The 19,552-nt window shown below is 44.7% G+C and overlaps 9 non-coding genes across 9 annotated transcripts; all 9 read right to left on the bottom strand.

Moving 5' to 3' along the window:
* Positions 1–617: 617 nt before the first annotated feature.
* trnai-aau (transfer RNA isoleucine (anticodon AAU)) lies at positions 618–691 on the bottom strand. Its single transcript has one exon. It is a non-coding gene; the product is annotated as a tRNA-Ile (tRNA).
* Positions 692–2,908: 2,217 nt separating this feature from the next.
* Positions 2,909–2,982, bottom strand: trnai-aau (transfer RNA isoleucine (anticodon AAU)). The gene has a single exon. It is a non-coding gene; the product is annotated as a tRNA-Ile (tRNA).
* A 2,217-nt stretch (positions 2,983–5,199) lies between these two features.
* Positions 5,200–5,273, bottom strand: trnai-aau (transfer RNA isoleucine (anticodon AAU)). The gene has a single exon. It is a non-coding gene; the product is annotated as a tRNA-Ile (tRNA).
* Positions 5,274–7,490: 2,217 nt separating this feature from the next.
* On the bottom strand, positions 7,491–7,564 carry trnai-aau (transfer RNA isoleucine (anticodon AAU)). Its single transcript has one exon. It is a non-coding gene; the product is annotated as a tRNA-Ile (tRNA).
* A 2,217-nt stretch (positions 7,565–9,781) lies between these two features.
* On the bottom strand, positions 9,782–9,855 carry trnai-aau (transfer RNA isoleucine (anticodon AAU)). Its single transcript has one exon. It is a non-coding gene; the product is annotated as a tRNA-Ile (tRNA).
* Positions 9,856–12,072: 2,217 nt separating this feature from the next.
* Positions 12,073–12,146, bottom strand: trnai-aau (transfer RNA isoleucine (anticodon AAU)). Its single transcript has one exon. It is a non-coding gene; the product is annotated as a tRNA-Ile (tRNA).
* A 2,217-nt stretch (positions 12,147–14,363) lies between these two features.
* trnai-aau (transfer RNA isoleucine (anticodon AAU)) lies at positions 14,364–14,437 on the bottom strand. Its single transcript has one exon. It is a non-coding gene; the product is annotated as a tRNA-Ile (tRNA).
* Positions 14,438–16,654: 2,217 nt separating this feature from the next.
* Positions 16,655–16,728, bottom strand: trnai-aau (transfer RNA isoleucine (anticodon AAU)). The gene has a single exon. It is a non-coding gene; the product is annotated as a tRNA-Ile (tRNA).
* A 2,216-nt stretch (positions 16,729–18,944) lies between these two features.
* On the bottom strand, positions 18,945–19,018 carry trnai-aau (transfer RNA isoleucine (anticodon AAU)). The gene has a single exon. It is a non-coding gene; the product is annotated as a tRNA-Ile (tRNA).
* Positions 19,019–19,552: the final 534 nt, after the last annotated feature.

Below are 19,552 nucleotides of genomic sequence, written 5' to 3'. Positions count from 1 at the left end.
TTTCTCTTTTGCTTTCGAATTCCAGCATCTGCAGTAATTTGCTTTTATTAATGACTCTGTGATATTGCTGGGGATATGATGACTCCAGTGTCGATGCATGAGAGGTGAGCAAGCGAATGAATTCCCTCTGGAAGTCGCGGGAAATGTAGTAACAGAGATCCAGGAAAATGCGTTGAACGAATCTTTGAAGTGAATTGAAGCCTGAACTCTGGTTCTCCTCCGAGACTGTGCCAGGTCGACTTAATACTTTATATATTTCATGTTTTGCATTTCTTTGTGAAAACAATTGAGACTGATTGATTTGCTGCAGACAACATCCACCAGTCATCATGGGTACGGTGATTGAGTCGTGTGTCTATCCTTGTCAAAAGTATTATTGCGCCGGTGAGGCTTTCTGCTTGGTGATTTTGTGGTTTCGTGGTGCACTTTGTTTGGAAATACAGCAACGCAGCTGAGATCCGGCATAGGACCAACGAGTTGATGTTCCATGACAGCGATGGTCGGCTTTCGAATGAATAGACATCTGAATCGATCATGTGACAAGTTCTTGCAGACGGTGAAAGCAAAAGCCACGACAAACCTTGACACAGCACAGCTGACGAGACGAGCGCTGCACATGGTCAGTGTGGGGATTGAACCCACGACCTTGGCGTTATTAGCACCACGCTCTAACCAGCTGAGCTAACCGACCGACGGAGCCCGTCGCTCAAAACAAAGGCTTATATTGCCTGCGCTCACAACCACGGCGGCTGTTCGTTTTCTGGTTAGCAATCGATCGCATGATCGTCTGAAGTATTTCCTTCCGTTGCAAAGTTTTTTAACAAAAAACAACATTGACTTTTCCGAACGCGCACACTCGAGGTAACCATTTGCTCTGATATCCAAAATTAAGCACAATGTTCGGACGCATGCAATTTCAATCGCAATGCCACCAGCTCAGCTGCAGCTTGTCATGTTGACAAATATCATCTGGTTGAGACGTACCTTCAACGATCGCTCACTGTGCTTCTGGAAACTCACAGACCTTTGGAGTCAGGGTTATGTGCTGCTGGTAAACTGCTGCGAACCTTATGCCAAATGCATTGGAATTGTAACCCAACTGTGGGATTCTTTCTGCTCCCGAAGGACGCAGTTGCTTTAGAGTCAGCAACAGCGCAGAACTCAATTGCACGTTTTGCTCAATGACTCATGTTGCTTTTGCAATCTTCGTTTGACAGCATATTTAGCAGGTTATCACGCCTTCCTGCAGCGTTTGTCAGCGACAGATCAGCTGCTAAGATGACTGCTTCAGACAGCATGCTACATCCTACATTTGAAAATGGAAAAGGTGCAAACGCTTACAGGCTGAACACTCTCTCACTATTTTGCCTGGCGCGTCAGAGGCTGGGAGCTGACCTTATGAAGGTTTTTCAATCATGAGGGGCATTTTTCGGGTAAATAGATAAGTTCGTTTCGCTCAGGTGGGGCAGTGCAGCACGACAGGGTATAAATCTGGTGTGGGAGGGTGAGAATTCGACAGGCAGTGAGGAGCAACGGCGTCACGCAAAGGGTGGTGAGTGTCTGCAATAAGTTGCCGGACGAGCTGGTGATGGCTGTTACAATTCCAATATTTTTAAGGAATTTGGATGTGTATTTGAATCGGAAGGGTTTAGAGAGACATGGGTCAAGTGCATGCAATCGTGGCTGGATCAGTTGAGGATATCTGTTTGGAATGGACGAGCCAGACCGAAGATTGTGTTTTCAGTGCTGTCCATATCTAATGGCTCTATGATATTGCAGGTGAAATGATAAAAGAGATGAATAAAATAATGAAGTAAAATTGTCTGAAGTTGTTAAATTCAAACAACTTCAGATAATTTTATTTCAATTATTTTACTTACCTTTTTTATTTGCGTTTTTCTCACTGTTGTGTACCTCTTATTTCTTGATTGTCTCTCTTTCTGTCGCTTCCCACTCTGTCAATACATTTTTCCTCTCCTCTTCCCGCTTTGCTACGCTTCTCCCCTGTTTTCCATTTTGTCTCTGTTTCACACATCCCCCACATATTTTGTCTCGTAACACTGGCTTCAGCCTTGGTCATTCGCGGCTCCTAATCTCCCTTTAATCTCTCCGTGCACTGTCATTATCAGCTTTGCATCTGGAGCCCTGACTCACCTTCTCTCAGCCTGGTGTTAATAGCTCTGTAAATCTCCCCTTTTTTCAAAATCTTTACCAAAGGGTCAGTTAGACTCGAAACGTCACTCTTTTCTCTCCTTGCAGATGGTGCCAGACCTGCTGAGATTTTCCAGCATTTTCTCTTTTGCTTTCGAATTCCAGCATCTGCAGTAATTTGCTTTTATTAATGACTCTGTGATATTGCTGGGGATATGATGACTCCAGTGTCGATGCATGAGAGGTGAGCAAGCGAATGAATTCCCTCTGGAAGTCGCGGGAAATGTAGTAACAGAGATCCAGGAAAATGCGTTGAACGAATCTTTGAAGTGAATTGAAGCCTGAACTCTGGTTCTCCTCCGAGACTGTGCCAGGTCGACTTAATACTTTATATATTTCATGTTTTGCATTTCTTTGTGAAAACAATTGAGACTGATTGATTTGCTGCAGACAACATCCACCAGTCATCATGGGTACGGTGATCGAGTCGTGCGTCTATCCTTGTCAAAAGTTTTATTGCGCCGGTGAGGCTTTCTGCTTGGTGATTTTGTGGTTTCGTGGTGCACTTTGTTTGGAAATACAGCAACGCAGCTGAGATCCGGCATAGGACCAACGAGTTGATGTTCCATGACAGCGATGGTCGGCTTTCGAATGAATAGACATCTGAATCGATCATGTGACAAGTTCTTGCAGACGGTGAAAGCAAAAGCCACGACAAACCTTGACACAGCACAGCTGACGAGACGAGCGCTGCACATGGTCAGTGTGGGGATTGAACCCACGACCTTGGCGTTATTAGCACCACGCTCTAACCAGCTGAGCTAACCGACCGACGGAGCCCGTCGCTCAAAACAAAGGCTTATATTGCCTGCGCTCACAACCACGGCGGCTGTTCGTTTTCTGGTTAGCAATCGATCGCATGATCGTCTGAAGTATTTCCTTCCGTTGCAAAGTTTTTTAACAAAAAAAAACATTGACTTTTCCGAACGCGCACACTCGAGGTAACCATTTGCTCTGATATCCAAAATTAAGCACAATGTTCGGACGCATGCAATTTCAATCGCAATGCCACCAGCTCAGCTGCAGCTTGTCATGTTGACAAATATCATCTGGTTGAGACGTACCTTCAACGATCGCTCACTGTGCTTCTGGAAACTCACAGACCTTTGGAGTCAGGGTTATGTGCTGCTGATAAACTGCTGCGAACCTTATGCCAAATGCATTGGAATTGTAACCCAACTGTGGGATTCTTTCTGCTCCCGAAGGACGCAGTTGCTTTAGAGTCAGCAACAGCGCAGAACTCAATTGCACGTTTTGCTCAATGACTCATGTTGCTTTTGCAATCTTCGTTTGACAGCATATTTAGCAGGTTATCACGCCTTCCTGCAGCGTTTGTCAGCGACAGATCAGCTGCTAAGATGACTGCTTCAGACAGCATGCTACATCCTACATTTGAAAATGGAAAAGGTGCAAACGCTTACAGGCTGAACACTCTCTCACTATTTTGCCTGGCGCGTCAGAGGCTGGGAGCTGACCTTATGAAGGTTTTTCAATCATGAGGGGCATTTTTCGGGTAAATAGATAAGTTCGTTTCGCTCAGGTGGGGCAGTGCAGCACGACAGGGTATAAATCTGGTGTGGGAGGGTGAGAATTCGACAGGCAGTGAGGAGCAACGGCGTCACGCAAAGGGTGGTGAGTGTCTGCAATAAGTTGCCGGACGAGCTGGTGATGGCTGTTACAATTCCAATATTTTTAAGGAATTTGGATGTGTATTTGAATCGGAAGGGTTTAGAGAGACATGGGTCAAGTGCATGCAATCGTGGCTGGATCAGTTGAGGATATCTGTTTGGAATGGACGAGCCAGACCGAAGATTGTGTTTTCAGTGCTGTCCATATCTAATGGCTCTATGATATTGCAGGTGAAATGATAAAAGAGATGAATAAAATAATGAAGTAAAATTGTCTGAAGTTGTTAAATTCAAACAACTTCAGATAATTTTATTTCAATTATTTTACTTACCTTTTTTATTTGCGTTTTTCTCACTGTTGTGTACCTCTTATTTCTTGATTGTCTCTCTTTCTGTCGCTTCCCACTCTGTCAATACATTTTTCCTCTCCTCTTCCCGCTTTGCTACGCTTCTCCCCTGTTTTCCATTTTGTCTCTGTTTCACACATCCCCCACATATTTTGTCTCGTAACACTGGCTTCAGCCTTGGTCATTCGCGGCTCCTAATCTCCCTTTAATCTCTCCGTGCACTGTCATTATCAGCTTTGCATCTGGAGCCCTGACTCACCTTCTCTCAGCCTGGTGTTAATAGCTCTGTAAATCTCCCCTTTTTTCAAAATCTTTACCAAAGGGTCAGTTAGACTCGAAACGTCACTCTTTTCTCTCCTTGCAGATGGTGCCAGACCTGCTGAGATTTTCCAGCATTTTCTCTTTTGCTTTCGAATTCCAGCATCTGCAGTAATTTGCTTTTATTAATGACTCTGTGATATTGCTGGGGATATGATGACTCCAGTGTCGATGCATGAGAGGTGAGCAAGCGAATGAATTCCCTCTGGAAGTCGCGGGAAATGTAGTAACAGAGATCCAGGAAAATGCGTTGAACGAATCTTTGAAGTGAATTGAAGCCTGAACTCTGGTTCTCCTCCGAGACTGTGCCAGGTCGACTTAATACTTTATATATTTCATGTTTTGCATTTCTTTGTGAAAACAATTGAGACTGATTGATTTGCTGCAGACAACATCCACCAGTCATCATGGGTACGGTGATCGAGTCGTGCGTCTATCCTTGTCAAAAGTTTTATTGCGCCGGTGAGGCTTTCTGCTTGGTGATTTTGTGGTTTCGTGGTGCACTTTGTTTGGAAATACAGCAACGCAGCTGAGATCCGGCATAGGACCAACGAGTTGATGTTCCATGACAGCGATGGTCGGCTTTCGAATGAATAGACATCTGAATCGATCATGTGACAAGTTCTTGCAGACGGTGAAAGCAAAAGCCACGACAAACCTTGACACAGCACAGCTGACGAGACGAGCGCTGCACATGGTCAGTGTGGGGATTGAACCCACGACCTTGGCGTTATTAGCACCACGCTCTAACCAGCTGAGCTAACCGACCGACGGAGCCCGTCGCTCAAAACAAAGGCTTATATTGCCTGCGCTCACAACCACGGCGGCTGTTCGTTTTCTGATTAGCAATCGATCGCATGATCGTCTGAAGTATTTCCTTCCGTTGCAAAGTTTTTTAACAAAAAACAACATTGACTTTTCCGAACGCGCACACTCGAGGTAACCATTTGCTCTGATATCCAAAATTAAGCACAATGTTCGGACGCATGCAATTTCAATCGCAATGCCACCAGCTCAGCTGCAGCTTGTCATGTTGACAAATATCATCTGGTTGAGACGTACCTTCAACGATCGCTCACTGTGCTTCTGGAAACTCACAGACCTTTGGAGTCAGGGTTATGTGCTGCTGATAAACTGCTGCGAACCTTATGCCAAATGCATTGGAATTGTAACCCAACTGTGGGATTCTTTCTGCTCCCGAAGGACGCAGTTGCTTTAGAGTCAGCAACAGCGCAGAACTCAATTGCACGTTTTGCTCAATGACTCATGTTGCTTTTGCAATCTTCGTTTGACAGCATATTTAGCAGGTTATCACGCCTTCCTGCAGCGTTTGTCAGCGACAGATCAGCTGCTAAGATGACTGCTTCAGACAGCATGCTACATCCTACATTTGAAAATGGAAAAGGTGCAAACGCTTACAGGCTGAACACTCTCTCACTATTTTGCCTGGCGCGTCAGAGGCTGGGAGCTGACCTTATGAAGGTTTTTCAATCATGAGGGGCATTTTTCGGGTAAATAGATAAGTTCGTTTCGCTCAGGTGGGGCAGTGCAGCACGACAGGGTATAAATCTGGTGTGGGAGGGTGAGAATTCGACAGGCAGTGAGGAGCAACGGCGTCACGCAAAGGGTGGTGAGTGTCTGCAATAAGTTGCCGGACGAGCTGGTGATGGCTGTTACAATTCCAATATTTTTAAGGAATTTGGATGTGTATTTGAATCGGAAGGGTTTAGAGAGACATGGGTCAAGTGCATGCAATCGTGGCTGGATCAGTTGAGGATATCTGTTTGGAATGGACGAGCCAGACCGAAGATTGTGTTTTCAGTGCTGTCCATATCTAATGGCTCTATGATATTGCAGGTGAAATGATAAAAGAGATGAATAAAATAATGAAGTAAAATTGTCTGAAGTTGTTAAATTCAAACAACTTCAGATAATTTTATTTCAATTATTTTACTTACCTTTTTTATTTGCGTTTTTCTCACTGTTGTGTACCTCTTATTTCTTGATTGTCTCTCTTTCTGTCGCTTCCCACTCTGTCAATACATTTTTCCTCTCCTCTTCCCGCTTTGCTACGCTTCTCCCCTGTTTTCCATTTTGTCTCTGTTTCACACATCCCCCACATATTTTGTCTCGTAACACTGGCTTCAGCCTTGGTCATTCGCGGCTCCTAATCTCCCTTTAATCTCTCCGTGCACTGTCATTATCAGCTTTGCATCTGGAGCCCTGACTCACCTTCTCTCAGCCTGGTGTTAATAGCTCTGTAAATCTCCCCTTTTTTCAAAATCTTTACCAAAGGGTCAGTTAGACTCGAAACGTCACTCTTTTCTCTCCTTGCAGATGGTGCCAGACCTGCTGAGATTTTCCAGCATTTTCTCTTTTGCTTTCGAATTCCAGCATCTGCAGTAATTTGCTTTTATTAATGACTCTGTGATATTGCTGGGGATATGATGACTCCAGTGTCGATGCATGAGAGGTGAGCAAGCGAATGAATTCCCTCTGGAAGTCGCGGGAAATGTAGTAACAGAGATCCAGGAAAATGCGTTGAACGAATCTTTGAAGTGAATTGAAGCCTGAACTCTGGTTCTCCTCCGAGACTGTGCCAGGTCGACTTAATACTTTATATATTTCATGTTTTGCATTTCTTTGTGAAAACAATTGAGACTGATTGATTTGCTGCAGACAACATCCACCAGTCATCATGGGTACGGTGATCGAGTTGTGTGTCTATCCCTGTCAAATGTTTTATTGCGCCGGTGAGGCTTTCTGCTTGGTGATTTTGTGGTTTCGTGGTGCACTTTGTTTGGAAATACAGCAACGCAGCTGAGATCCGGCATAGGACCAACGAGTTGATGTTCCATGACAGCGATGGTCGGCTTTCGAATGAATAGACATCTGAATCGATCATGTGACAAGTTCTTGCAGACGGTGAAAGCAAAAGCCACGACAAACCTTGACACAGCACAGCTGACGAGACGAGCGCTGCACATGGTCAGTGTGGGGATTGAACCCACGACCTTGGCGTTATTAGCACCACGCTCTAACCAGCTGAGCTAACCGACCGACAGAGCCCATCGCTCAAAACAAAGGCTTATATTGCCTGCGCTCACAACCACGGCGGCTGTTCGTTTTCTGATTAGCAATCGATCGCATGATCGTCTGAAGTATTTCCTTCTGTTGCAAAGTTTTTTAACAAAAAAAAACATTGACTTTTCCGAACGCGCACACTCGAGGTAACCATTTGCTCTGATATCCAAAATTAAGCACAATGTTCGGACGCATGCAATTTCAATCGCAATGCCACCAGCTCAGCTGCAGCTTGTCATGTTGACAAATATCATCTGGTTGAGACGTACCTTCAACGATCGCTCACTGTGCTTCTGGAAACTCACAGACCTTTGGAGTCAGGGTTATGTGCTGCTGATAAACTGCTGCGAACCTTATGCCAAATGCATTGGAATTGTAACCCAACTGTGGGATTCTTTCTGCTCCCGAAGGACGCAGTTGCTTTAGAGTCAGCAACAGCGCAGAACTCAATTGCACGTTTTGCTCAATGACTCATGTTGCTTTTGCAATCTTCGTTTGACAGCATATTTAGCAGGTTATCACGCCTTCCTGCAGCGTTTGTCAGCGACAGATCAGCTGCTAAGATGACTGCTTCAGACAGCATGCTACATCCTACATTTGAAAATGGAAAAGGTGCAAACGCTTACAGGCTGAACACTCTCTCACTATTTTGCCTGGCGCGTCAGAGGCTGGGAGCTGACCTTATGAAGGTTTTTCAATCATGAGGGGCATTTTTCGGGTAAATAGATAAGTTCGTTTCGCTCAGGTGGGGCAGTGCAGCACGACAGGGTATAAATCTGGTGTGGGAGGGTGAGAATTCGACAGGCAGTGAGGAGCAACGGCGTCACGCAAAGGGTGGTGAGTGTCTGCAATAAGTTGCCGGACGAGCTGGTGATGGCTGTTACAATTCCAATATTTTTAAGGAATTTGGATGTGTATTTGAATCGGAAGGGTTTAGAGAGACATGGGTCAAGTGCATGCAATCGTGGCTGGATCAGTTGAGGATATCTGTTCGGAATGGACGAGCCAGACCGAAGATTGTGTTTTCAGTGCTGTCCATATCTAATGGCTCTATGATATTGCAGGTGAAATGATAAAAGAGATGAATAAAATAATGAAGTAAAATTGTCTGAAGTTGTTAAATTCAAACAACTTCAGATAATTTTATTTCAATTATTTTACTTACCTTTTTTATTTGCGTTTTTCTCACTGTTGTGTACCTCTTATTTCTTGATTGTCTCTCTTTCTGTCGCTTCCCACTCTGTCAATACATTTTTCCTCTCCTCTTCCCGCTTTGCTACGCTTCTCCCCTGTTTTCCATTTTGTCTCTGTTTCACACATCCCCCACATATTTTGTCTCGTAACACTGGCTTCAGCCTTGGTCATTCGCGGCTCCTAATCTCCCTTTAATCTCTCCGTGCACTGTCATTATCAGCTTTGCATCTGGAGCCCTGACTCACCTTCTCTCAGCCTGGTGTTAATAGCTCTGTAAATCTCCCCTTTTTTCAAAATCTTTACCAAAGGGTCAGTTAGACTCGAAACGTCACTCTTTTCTCTCCTTGCAGATGGTGCCAGACCTGCTGAGATTTTCCAGCATTTTCTCTTTTGCTTTCGAATTCCAGCATCTGCAGTAATTTGCTTTTATTAATGACTCTGTGATATTGCTGGGGATATGATGACTCCAGTGTCGATGCATGAGAGGTGAGCAAGCGAATGAATTCCCTCTGGAAGTCGCGGGAAATGTAGTAACAGAGATCCAGGAAAATGCGTTGAACGAATCTTTGAAGTGAATTGAAGCCTGAACTCTGGTTCTCCTCCGAGACTGTGCCAGGTCGACTTAATACTTTATATATTTCATGTTTTGCATTTCTTTGTGAAAACAATTGAGACTGATTGATTTGCTGCAGACAACATCCACCAGTCATCATGGGTACGGTGATCGAGTTGTGCGTCTATCCTTGTCAAAAGTTTTATTGCGCCGGTGAGGCTTTCTGCTTGGTGATTTTGTGGTTTCGTGGTGCATTTTGTTTGGAAATACAGCAACGCAGCTGAGATCCGGCATAGGACCAACGAGTTGATGTTCCATGACAGCGATGGTCGGCTTTCGAATGAATAGACATCTGAATCGATCATGTGACAAGTTCTTGCAGACGGTGAAAGCAAAAGCCACGACAAACCTTGACACAGCACAGCTGACGAGACGAGCGCTGCACATGGTCAGTGTGGGGATTGAACCCACGACCTTGGCGTTATTAGCACCACGCTCTAACCAGCTGAGCTAACCGACCGACGGAGCCCTTCGCTCAAAACAAAGGCTTATATTGCCTGCGCTCACAACCACGGCGGCTGTTCGTTTTCTGATTAGCAATCGATCGCATGATCGTCTGAAGTATTTCCTTCTGTTGCAAAGTTTTTTAACAAAAAAAAACATTGACTTTTCCGAACGCGCACACTCGAGGTAACCATTTGCTCTGATATCCAAAATTAAGCACAATGTTCGGACGCATGCAATTTCAATCGCAATGCCACCAGCTCAGCTGCAGCTTGTCATGTTGACAAATATCATCTGGTTGAGACGTACCTTCAACGATCGCTCACTGTGCTTCTGGAAACTCACAGACCTTTGGAGTCAGGGTTATGTGCTGCTGATAAACTGCTGCGAACCTTATGCCAAATGCATTGGAATTGTAACCCAACTGTGGGATTCTTTCTGCTCCCGAAGGACGCAGTTGCTTTAGAGTCAGCAACAGCGCAGAACTCAATTGCACGTTTTGCTCAATGACTCATGTTGCTTTTGCAATCTTCGTTTGACAGCATATTTAGCAGGTTATCACGCCTTCCTGCAGCGTTTGTCAGCGACAGATCAGCTGCTAAGATGACTGCTTCAGACAGCATGCTACATCCTACATTTGAAAATGGAAAAGGTGCAAACGCTTACAGGCTGAACACTCTCTCACTATTTTGCCTGGCGCGTCAGAGGCTGGGAGCTGACCTTATGAAGGTTTTTCAATCATGAGGGGCATTTTTCGGGTAAATAGATAAGTTCGTTTCGCTCAGGTGGGGCAGTGCAGCACGACAGGGTATAAATCTGGTGTGGGAGGGTGAGAATTCGACAGGCAGTGAGGAGCAACGGCGTCACGCAAAGGGTGGTGAGTGTCTGCAATAAGTTGCCGGACGAGCTGGTGATGGCTGTTACAATTCCAATATTTTTAAGGAATTTGGATGTGTATTTGAATCGGAAGGGTTTAGAGAGACATGGGTCAAGTGCATGCAATCGTGGCTGGATCAGTTGAGGATATCTGTTCGGAATGGACGAGCCAGTCCGAAGATTGTGTTTTCAGTGCTGTCCATATCTAATGGCTCTATGATATTGCAGGTGAAATGATAAAAGAGATGAATAAAATAATGAAGTAAAATTGTCTGAAGTTGTTAAATTCAAACAACTTCAGATAATTTTATTTCAATTATTTTACTTACCTTTTTTATTTGCGTTTTTCTCACTGTTGTGTACCTCTTATTTCTTGATTGTCTCTCTTTCTGTCGCTTCCCACTCTGTCAATACATTTTTCCTCTCCTCTTCCCGCTTTGCTACGCTTCTCCCCTGTTTTCCATTTTGTCTCTGTTTCACACATCCCCCACATATTTTGTCTCGTAACACTGGCTTCAGCCTTGGTCATTCGCGGCTCCTAATCTCCCTTTAATCTCTCCGTGCACTGTCATTATCAGCTTTGCATCTGGAGCCCTGACTCACCTTCTCTCAGCCTGGTGTTAATAGCTCTGTAAATCTCCCCTTTTTTCAAAATCTTTACCAAAGGGTCAGTTAGACTCGAAACGTCACTCTTTTCTCTCCTTGCAGATGGTGCCAGACCTGCTGAGATTTTCCAGCATTTTCTCTTTTGCTTTCGAATTCCAGCATCTGCAGTAATTTGCTTTTATTAATGACTCTGTGATATTGCTGGGGATATGATGACTCCAGTGTCGATGCATGAGAGGTGAGCAAGCGAATGAATTCCCTCTGGAAGTCGCGGGAAATGTAGTAACAGAGATCCAGGAAAATGCGTTGAACGAATCTTTGAAGTGAATTGAAGCCTGAACTCTGGTTCTCCTCCGAGACTGTGCCAGGTCGACTTAATACTTTATATATTTCATGTTTTGCATTTCTTTGTGAAAACAATTGAGACTGATTGATTTGCTGCAGACAACATCCACCAGTCATCATGGGTACGGTGATCGAGTTGTGCGTCTATCCTTGTCAAATGTTTTATTGCGCCGGTGAGGCTTTCTGCTTGGTGATTTTGTGGTTTCGTGGTGCATTTTGTTTGGAAATACAGCAACGCAGCTGAGATCCGGCATAGGACCAACGAGTTGATGTTCCATGACAGCGATGGTCGGCTTTCGAATGAATAGACATCTGAATCGATCATGTGACAAGTTCTTGCAGACGGTGAAAGCAAAAGCCACGACAAACCTTGACACAGCACAGCTGACGAGACGAGCGCTGCACATGGTCAGTGTGGGGATTGAACCCACGACCTTGGCGTTATTAGCACCACGCTCTAACCAGCTGAGCTAACCGACCGACGGAGCCTGTCGCTCAAAACAAAGGCTTATATTGCCTGCGCTCACAACCACGGCGGCTGTTCGTTTTCTGATTAGCAATCGATCGCATGATCGTCTGAAGTATTTCCTTCTGTTGCAAAGTTTTTTAACAAAAAAAAACATTGACTTTTCCGAACGCGCACACTCGAGGTAACCATTTGCTCTGATATCCAAAATTAAGCACAATGTTCGGACGCATGCAATTTCAATCGCAATGCCACCAGCTCAGCTGCAGCTTGTCATGTTGACAAATATCATCTGGTTGAGACGTACCTTCAACGATCGCTCACTGTGCTTCTGGAAACTCACAGACCTTTGGAGTCAGGGTTATGTGCTGCTGATAAACTGCTGCGAACCTTATGCCAAATGCATTGGAATTGTAACCCAACTGTGGGATTCTTTCTGCTCCCGAAGGACGCAGTTGCTTTAGAGTCAGCAACAGCGCAGAACTCAATTGCACGTTTTGCTCAATGACTCATGTTGCTTTTGCAATCTTCGTTTGACAGCATATTTAGCAGGTTATCACGCCTTCCTGCAGCGTTTGTCAGCGACAGATCAGCTGCTAAGATGACTGCTTCAGACAGCATGCTACATCCTACATTTGAAAATGGAAAAGGTGCAAACGCTTACAGGCTGAACACTCTCTCACTATTTTGCCTGGCGCGTCAGAGGCTGGGAGCTGACCTTATGAAGGTTTTTCAATCATGAGGGGCATTTTTCGGGTAAATAGATAAGTTCGTTTCGCTCAGGTGGGGCAGTGCAGCACGACAGGGTATAAATCTGGTGTGGGAGGGTGAGAATTCGACAGGCAGTGAGGAGCAACGGCGTCACGCAAAGGGTGGTGAGTGTCTGCAATAAGTTGCCGGACGAGCTGGTGATGGCTGTTACAATTCCAATATTTTTAAGGAATTTGGATGTGTATTTGAATCGGAAGGGTTTAGAGAGACATGGGTCAAGTGCATGCAATCGTGGCTGGATCAGTTGAGGATATCTGTTTGGAATGGACGAGCCAGACCGAAGATTGTGTTTTCAGTGCTGTCCATATCTAATGGCTCTATGATATTGCAGGTGAAATGATAAAAGAGATGAATAAAATAATGAAGTAAAATTGTCTGAAGTTGTTAAATTCAAACAACTTCAGATAATTTTATTTCAATTATTTTACTTACCTTTTTTATTTGCGTTTTTCTCACTGTTGTGTACCTCTTATTTCTTGATTGTCTCTCTTTCTGTCGCTTCCCACTCTGTCAATACATTTTTCCTCTCCTCTTCCCGCTTTGCTACGCTTCTCCCCTGTTTTCCATTTTGTCTCTGTTTCACACATCCCCCACATATTTTGTCTCGTAACACTGGCTTCAGCCTTGGTCATTCGCGGCTCCTAATCTCCCTTTAATCTCTCCGTGCACTGTCATTATCAGCTTTGTATCTGGAGCCCTGACTCACCTTCTCTCAGCCTGGTGTTAATAGCTCTGTAAATCTCCCCTTTTTTCAAAATCTTTACCAAAGGGTCAGTTAGACACGAAACGTCACTCTTTTCTCTCCTTGCAGATGGTGCCAGACCTGCTGAGATTTTCCAGCATTTTCTCTTTTGCTTTCGAATTCCAGCATCTGCAGTAATTTGCTTTTATTAATGACTCTGTGATATTGCTGGGGATATGATGACTCCAGTGTCGATGCATGAGAGGTGAGCAAGCGAATGAATTCCCTCTGGAAGTCGCGGGAAATGTAGTAACAGAGATCCAGGAAAATGCGTTGAACGAATCTTTGAAGTGAATTGAAGCCTGAACTCTGGTTCTCCTCCGAGACTGTGCCAGGTCGACTTAATACTTTATATATTTCATGTTTTGCATTTCTTTGTGAAAACAATTGAGACTGATTGATTTGCTGCAGACAACATCCACCAGTCATCATGGGTACGGTGATTGAGTCGTGTGTCTATCCTTGTCAAAAGTATTATTGCGCCGGTGAGGCTTTCTGCTTGGTGATTTTGTGGTTTCGTGGTGCACTTTGTTTGGAAATACAGCAACGCAGCTGAGATCCGGCATAGGACCAACGAGTTGATGTTCCATGACAGCGATGGTCGGCTTTCGAATGAATAGACATCTGAATCGATCATGTGACAAGTTCTTGCAGACGGTGAAAGCAAAAGCCACGACAAACCTTGACACAGCACAGCTGACGAGACGAGCGCTGCACATGGTCAGTGTGGGGATTGAACCCACGACCTTGGCGTTATTAGCACCACGCTCTAACCAGCTGAGCTAACCGACCGACGGAGCCCGTCGCTCAAAACAAAGGCTTATATTGCCTGCGCTCACAACCACGGCGGCTGTTCGTTTTCTGGTTAGCAATCGATCGCATGATCGTCTGAAGTATTTCCTTCCGTTGCAAAGTTTTTTAACAAAAAACAACATTGACTTTTCCGAACGCGCACACTCGAGGTAACCATTTGCTCTGATATCCAAAATTAAGCACAATGTTCGGACGCATGCAATTTCAATCGCAATGCCACCAGCTCAGCTGCAGCTTGTCATGTTGACAAATATCATCTGGTTGAGACGTACCTTCAACGATCGCTCACTGTGCTTCTGGAAACTCACAGACCTTTGGAGTCAGGGTTATGTGCTGCTGATAAACTGCTGCGAACCTTATGCCAAATGCATTGGAATTGTAACCCAACTGTGGGATTCTTTCTGCTCCCGAAGGACGCAGTTGCTTTAGAGTCAGCAACAGCGCAGAACTCAATTGCACGTTTTGCTCAATGACTCATGTTGCTTTTGCAATCTTCGTTTGACAGCATATTTAGCAGGTTATCACGCCTTCCTGCAGCGTTTGTCAGCGACAGATCAGCTGCTAAGATGACTGCTTCAGACAGCATGCTACATCCTACATTTGAAAATGGAAAAGGTGCAAACGCTTACAGGCTGAACACTCTCTCACTATTTTGCCTGGCGCGTCAGAGGCTGGGAGCTGACCTTATGAAGGTTTTTCAATCATGAGGGGCATTTTTCGGGTAAATAGATAAGTTCGTTTCGCTCAGGTGGGGCAGTGCAGCACGACAGGGTATAAATCTGGTGTGGGAGGGTGAGAATTCGACAGGCAGTGAGGAGCAACGGCGTCACGCAAAGGGTGGTGAGTGTCTGCAATAAGTTGCCGGACGAGCTGGTGATGGCTGTTACAATTCCAATATTTTTAAGGAATTTGGATGTGTATTTGAATCGGAAGGGTTTAGAGAGACATGGGTCAAGTGCATGCAATCGTGGCTGGATCAGTTGAGGATATCTGTTCGGAATGGACGAGCCAGACCGAAGATTGTGTTTTCAGTGCTGTCCATATCTAATGGCTCTATGATATTGCAGGTGAAATGATAAAAGAGATGAATAAAATAATGAAGTAAAATTGTCTGAAGTTGTTAAATTCAAACAACTTCAGATAATTTTATTTCAATTATTTTACTTACCTTTTTTATTTGCGTTTTTCTCACTGTTGTGTACCTCTTATTTCTTGATTGTCTCTCTTTCTGTCGCTTCCCACTCTGTCAATACATTTTTCCTCTCCTCTTCCCGCTTTGCTACGCTTCTCCCCTGTTTTCCATTTTGTCTCTGTTTCACACATCCCCCACATATTTTGTCTCGTAACACTGGCTTCAGCCTTGGTCATTCGCGGCTCCTAATCTCCCTTTAATCTCTCCGTGCACTGTCATTATCAGCTTTGCATCTGGAGCCCTGACTCACCTTCTCTCAGCCTGGTGTTAATAGCTCTGTAAATCTCCCCTTTTTTCAAAATCTTTACCAAAGGGTCAGTTAGACTCGAAACGTCACTCTTTTCTCTCCTTGCAGATGGTGCCAGACCTGCTGAGATTTTCCAGCATTTTCTCTTTTGCTTTCGAATTCCAGCATCTGCAGTAATTTGCTTTTATTAATGACTCTGTGATATTGCTGGGGATATGATGACTCCAGTGTCGATGCATGAGAGGTGAGCAAGCGAATGAATTGCCTCAGGAAGTCGCGGGAAATGTAGTAACAGAGATCCAGGAAAATGCGTTGAACGAATCTTTGAAGTGAATTGAAGCCTGAACTCTGGTTCTCCTCCGAGACTGTGCCAGGTCGACTTAATACTTTATATATTTCATGTTTTGCATTTCTTTGTGAAAACAATTGAGACTGTTTGATTTGCTGCAGACAACATCCACCAGTCATCATGGGTACGGTGATCGAGTTGTGCGTCTATCCCTGTCAAATGTTTTATTGCGCCGGTGAGGCTTTCTGCTTGGTGATTTTGTGGTTTCGTGGTGCACTTTGTTTGGAAATACAGCAACGCAGCTGAGATCCGGCATAGGACCAACGAGTTGATGTTCCATGACAGCGATGGTCGGCTTTCGAATGAATAGACATCTGAATCGATCATGTGACAAGTTCTTGCAGACGGTGAAAGCAAAAGCCACGACAAACCTTGACACAGCACAGCTGACGAGACGAGCGCTGCACATGGTCAGTGTGGGGATTGAACCCACGACCTTGGCGTTATTAGCACCACGCTCTAACCAGCTGAGCTAACCGACTGACGGAGCCCTGTACTCAAAACAAAGGCTTATATTGCCTGCGCTCACAACCACGGCGGCTGTTCGTTTTCTGATTAGCAATCGATCGCATGATCGTCTGAAGTATTTCCTTCTGTTGCAAAGTTTTTTAACAAAAAAAACATTGACTTTTCCGAACGCGCACACTCGAGGTAACCATTTGCTCTGATATCCAAAATTAAGCACAATGTTCGGACGCATGCAATTTCAATCGCAATGCCACCAGCTCAGCTGCAGCTTGTCATGTTGACAAATATCATCTGGTTGAGACGTACCTTCAACGATCGCTCACTGTGCTTCTGGAAACTCACAGACCTTTGGAGTCAGGGTTATGTGCTGCTGATAAACTGCTGCGAACCTTATGCCAAATGCATTGGAATTGTAACCCAACTGTGGGATTCTTTCTGCTCCCGAAGGACGCAGTTGCTTTAGAGTCAGCAACAGCGCAGAACTCAATTGCACGTTTTGCTCAATGACTCATGTTACTTTTGCAATCTTCGTTTGACAGCATATTTAGCAGGTTATCACGCCTTCCTGCAGCGTTTGTCAGCGACAGATCAGCTGCTAAGATGACTGCTTCAGACAGCATGCTACATCCTACATTTGAAAATGGAAAAGGTGCAAACGCTTACAGGCTGAACACTCTCTCACTATTTTGCCTGGCGCGTCAGAGGCTGGGAGCTGACCTTATGAAGGTTTTTCAATCATGAGGGGCATTTTTCGGGTAAATAGATAAGTTCGTTTCGCTCAGGTGGGGCAGTGCAGCACGACAGGGTATAAATCTGGTGTGGGAGGGTGAGAATTCGACAGGCAGTGAGGAGCAACGGCGTCACGCAAAGGGTGGTGAGTGTCTGCAATAAGTTGCCGGACGAGCTGGTGATGGCTGTTACAATTCCAATATTTTTAAGGAATTTGGATGTGTATTTGAATCGGAAGGGTTTAGAGAGACATGGGTCAAGTGCATGCAATCGTGGCTGGATCAGTTGAGGATATCTGTTCGGAATGGACGAGCCAGACCGAAGATTGTGTTTTCAGTGCTGTCCATATCTAATGGCTCTATGATATTGCAGGTGAAATGATAAAAGAGATGAATAAAATAATGAAGTAAAATTGTCTGAAGTTGTTAAATTCAAACAACTTCAGATAATTTTATTTCAATTATTTTACTTACCTTTTTTATTTGCGTTTTTCTCACTGTTGTGTACCTCTTATTTCTTGATTGTCTCTCTTTCTGTCGCTTCCCACTCTGTCAATACATTTTTCCTCTCCTCTTCCCGCTTTGCTACGCTTCTCCCCTGTTTTCCATTTTGTCTCTGTTTCACACATCCCCCACATATTTTGTCTCGTAACACTGGCTTCAGCCTTGGTCATTCGCGGCTCCTAATCTCCCTTTAATCTCTCCGTGCACTGTCATTATCAGCTTTGCATCTGGAGCCCTGACTCACCTTCTCTCAGCCTGGTGTTAATAGCTCTGTAAATCTCCCCTTTTTTCAAAATCTTTACCAAAGGGTCAGTTAGACTCGAAACGTCACTCTTTTCTCTCCTTGCAGATGGTGCCAGACCTGCTGAGATTTTCCAGCATTTTCTCTTTTGCTTTCGAATTCCAGCATCTGCAGTAATTTGCTTTTATTAATGACTCTGTGATATTGCTGGGGATATGATGACTCCAGTGTCGATGCATGAGAGGTGAGCAAGCGAATGAATTGCCTCAGGAAGTCGCGGGAAATGTAGTAACAGAGATCCAGGAAAATGCGTTGAACGAATCTTTGAAGTGAATTGAAGCCTGAACTCTGGTTCTCCTCCGAGACTGTGCCAGGTCGACTTAATACTTTATATATTTCATGTTTTGCATTTCTTTGTGAAAACAATTGAGACTGTTTGATTTGCTGCAGACAACATCCACCAGTCATCATGGGTACGGTGATCGAGTTGTGCGTCTATCCCTGTCAAATGTTTTATTGCGCCGGTGAGGCTTTCTGCTTGGTGATTTTGTGGTTTCGTGGTGCACTTTGTTTGGAAATACAGCAACGCAGCTGAGATCCGGCATAGGACCAACGAGTTGATGTTCCATGACAGCGATGGTCGGCTTTCGAATGAATAGACATCTGAATCGATCATGTGACAAGTTCTTGCAGACGGTGAAAGCAAAAGCCACGACAAACCTTGACACAGCACAGCTGACGAGACGAGCGCTGCACATGGTCAGTGTGGGGATTGAACCCACGACCTTGGCGTTATTAGCACCACGCTCTAACCAGCTGAGCTAACCGTCCGACGGAGCACTGTACTCAAAACAAAGGCTTATATTGCCTGCGCTCACAACCACGGCGGCTATTCGTTTTCTGATTAGCAATCGATCGCATGATCGTCTGAAGTATTTCCTTCTGTTGCAAAGTTTTTTAACAAAAAAAAACATTGACTTTTCCGAACGCGCACACTCGAGGTAACCATTTGCTCTGATATCCAAAATTAAGCACAATGTTCGGACGCATGCAATTTCAATCGCAATGCCACCAGCTCAGCTGCAGCTTGTCATGTTGACAAATATCATCTGGTTGAGACGTACCTTCAACGATCGCTCACTGTGCTTCTGGAAACTCACAGACCTTTGGAGTCAGGGTTATGTGCTGCTGATAAACTGCTGCGAACCTTATGCCAAATGCATTGGAATTGTAACCCAACTGTGGGATTCTTTCTGCTCCCGAAGGACGCAGTTGCTTTAGAGTCAGCAACAGCGCAGAACTCAATTGCACGTTTTGCTCAATGACTCATGTTACTTTTGCAATCTTCGTTTGACAGCATATTTA

The sequence above is a fragment of the Hemiscyllium ocellatum genome, unplaced genomic scaffold (genome assembly GCF_020745735.1).
Source record: "Hemiscyllium ocellatum isolate sHemOce1 unplaced genomic scaffold, sHemOce1.pat.X.cur. scaffold_827_pat_ctg1, whole genome shotgun sequence".
Lineage (NCBI taxonomy): Eukaryota > Metazoa > Chordata > Chondrichthyes > Orectolobiformes > Hemiscylliidae > Hemiscyllium > Hemiscyllium ocellatum.
Note: the sequence above shows the minus strand (reverse complement) of the source record. Positions and strands in the feature narration are given on the sequence as shown.